This window comes from Triticum dicoccoides, chromosome 3B (genome assembly GCF_002162155.2).
Source record: "Triticum dicoccoides isolate Atlit2015 ecotype Zavitan chromosome 3B, WEW_v2.0, whole genome shotgun sequence".
Lineage (NCBI taxonomy): Eukaryota > Viridiplantae > Streptophyta > Magnoliopsida > Poales > Poaceae > Triticum > Triticum dicoccoides.
Window position 1 is genome coordinate 827607063 of NC_041385.1, and position 3165 is coordinate 827610227.

At 41.3% G+C, this 3165-nt stretch overlaps 1 long non-coding RNA gene across 1 annotated transcript; it reads right to left on the reverse strand.

Moving 5' to 3' along the window:
- Window positions 1-645: 645 nt before the first annotated feature.
- Window positions 646-1669, reverse strand: LOC119282516. The gene is made up of 5 exons (XR_005138763.1): window positions 1595-1669; window positions 1386-1474; window positions 1085-1110; window positions 851-962; window positions 646-719 (listed from the first exon to the last, which is right to left on the reverse strand). It is a non-coding gene; the product is annotated as an uncharacterized LOC119282516 (long non-coding RNA).
- Window positions 1670-3165: the final 1496 nt, after the last annotated feature.

Below are 3165 nucleotides of genomic sequence, written 5' to 3' on the forward strand. Positions count from 1 at the left end.
TAAAAAAGCACGCCAACCAAGATAAACCAAATCATGGACTTGGACAGGAAAATCAAAGAGAGGGAAAACCTATGGATGGGTTAGATAGCAAGTCGCTCGCGAGGGCACCCAGGTCTAGCCGACAACACCCGGCCCCACACATAGTTCGGAAGCACTCTAGCACATAATCAGATGGCATGAAAGTACCAACAACGACCAACCAAACCGAATAATCCACATGAATGGTTGTGAATGAAGGCAGAATCATATGCATCTCACAACTAACAAATTTAACTGATAATTCAAGATACTAAAGATCTGCTCTACATTTTCGACAGTGAAAATAGTAAAGATCTCGAATGCAATAAAACAACAAGGAAGCAAACAAGTTGCACATGATTTAAATTACGTCGCGTAACTTCTAAAGTTTTCCCCTTATATGACAACCTTCTTCCCAGCAAGAGTCATTACAGTATTTAGATATCTTGTATAAAAAAGATCAAGAACTAAAAACTACATTCGGCAAGACATCCTCTCTACAAAAGGAAATTCCCAGAGCAAACATTAGCCGATTCAGTGCATATCTCCAAGGCTCATGTAAGGGAATTGTCAAAAAGGAGTGAACTGGATTGGAAGGAGCTGCAATACCTAAGGATGGGTTGGAGACTGCGAGGTCGACAAGGACGCCTATCAAAGCATGTTTCTTCTGTCATAAGCTTTTATTTTACTTCGTCATGAAGCTGTGAAAAAAGCCATCTCGGTATGAGCTTTCAAGATTTAAACCAACCATTTTCATGAATAAATTAGTTGCTTCAGTTCTGTTGGGCCGTATCATATAACAAAGAACAGAACAAAATAGAAGTTTCTCTACCAATGTTGTAATTGTCTTGAGTAAATGGAAGTTAAGATAAATGAGAATCCTTGAGGCAAACACAAATTAAAAAATCAGCCACCGCAATCCTCAATGTCCGTTGTTCCTCTCTCTATGGCCAGGCATTAAAACCAAAACAGCCTAACCAGCCCACATTAAAGCAAAAATGGAAAACACGACATCCTCTATTGTAGAATTAAGAAAAATATGCTCTCCGGGGATAGATTGGTTCACCTTGAGGTACAGAATAATTCGAACTCCTACAAAACATTACATTGTTTGCTTTAGTATATGACCCGTTCAATCTGAAAAGTATTCAAAATTTTCATCCAAATCCTTGCAATTCTTCCTACTGTGTTGAGCTTGTAACAGTGATACTAGTATAAGAATTTTATTCTCTTTCTCTAGCTAGAAATCTCCAATCTGAAGTTTCAAGACACTGATCAAAGTATATTATGTCAGAAAAGAAACTCATTCCACTATGAATATAATTATTTGGCTCACACTTGTGAATCAAGCAAGGAAGGAAGCGAACCTGATGGTGTTGGTGTATTGCGGCTCAGGCCAGTGTGCTCGACTTGCCGCTGCGTGTTGTTGGCTTCGCGCCACAAGACTCACCATGTCCTGACCAGTGCAACACATATAAGATCACCCTCATAACCCAAGAGAAGTAGGGAAGTATGTAACTAACAAAAAAACAGATGTAGCAAGTGCAAGGTAGGCTTAGTGGTGCTTAGAGCTTACTTCAACTTTATACCAAAGGATGTACACCGGTCATCTTCCTCGCTGGTCCCAGACATTGCCGCATGCCACCCTTCGAGAAGACAGTAGAGGGATGATTCTTCAACTGAAGATGAAGAAATGAAGGAAGAGCAAAAATTTACCTGAGCATTGGACCGGCGTCATTCATGGATGGAGCTTGGAGGAACCCTCTTCTCCACTTCTCTCGATCCACTGCCGCTATTACTGCCTCGCACCATGCATCCGAGCCTACATAGGGAAAATGGCCCTCAACACCTGAACAACACACGGGGCGCAAAACTGGGCATACAGAAAAAGGTGCATCAATCAAATATCTGCAGAGATGCATAGCAGGAAATGCACATACAACTTCATGGTTTTTTATGGATGAAAATACCAACATCTAGACCTAAACATCACCCAAGGATTATACATTTCAAAATATAGAGCAGAGAGGCTATCAACAGTTGTATTCTAAATCTCTTGACATCACAATTCGTCCAAGAAAAATGGACAAAATAAGACACTGCAAGCAAATGTGCACCAAATTATGAGCAAAGAAACTGATAATTAGAGCAGATTACTCCGCTTGCCCTTCTCACCGGCTTGCTCCTTCCCCCTGACGTCGGCCTCCTCCCCCTCCCCTGTAGCTCCTTCCCCGTCTCATCGGCCTCAATTGCATGAAGAAAGTATTATGGTGGTGGAAATAAGCAGAAGATAGTCTTCTTCTGGGATCTGCAATAATACTCCCTTAGGAAGAACTGCAAGATACAAGGCATACATACTCAGATGAGAGAGCAGATCTGCGGGCTAAGCATTTCTTGTAAGGTGAACTGAAGTAACGCATGAATGTACCTCGAGGAAGACGACCTCAGAATGAACCCGTCGCTACCCTTCGCCTCCAACAAACACCGCATCAACAGATTGATTGGAATATCAATTCCTAAAAGGCATGATCATACAAAAGGGATTTATCAGCAGACGTATACTGATTCCAATGATGGGCTTCTATATGAAACCAAATTTTAAATATACTGAACTCTTTTGCATCAGATTAAAATTAGCAAAAAAAATGATGGTAAATCTAATATCATATCCAAATACAACTTTGTGCTCAGCAGCACCTACAATCTAAGGCGGCTAATCCATCAAAGAACGTATATACATTACCTACAATCGAACGCAGCTGATCCATCAAAGAACGTATATACAGGAAAGGCTAATCTAAAACAAAGTCTAAAAGGTAAACTAAACCTGCATCCAGTTGATAGAAAATAAAAACAATCTACAACTTAGTGTGTAAATTATGAAAAAAATACAGGGAATGATGGGGGCAGAAGGTTGCAACCGGCCTGGAGATGGACACCATGCCACCACTGAAACTCAGTGTAGGAATCAAGTGCAACCCAAACACTATGTGCATAATTAGAAGAAAAAAAGGAAGTATGAGCCCAGTTCACCATGGGAAGATGAGGAAAGGAGGAAGAAAGAGCTCACCGCTGTGTTGCATCTCTCCTCCATGAACTGGCAACCGTCCTTGACCTCTCCCCCTCTGCACGCAACCACCGGGGTGG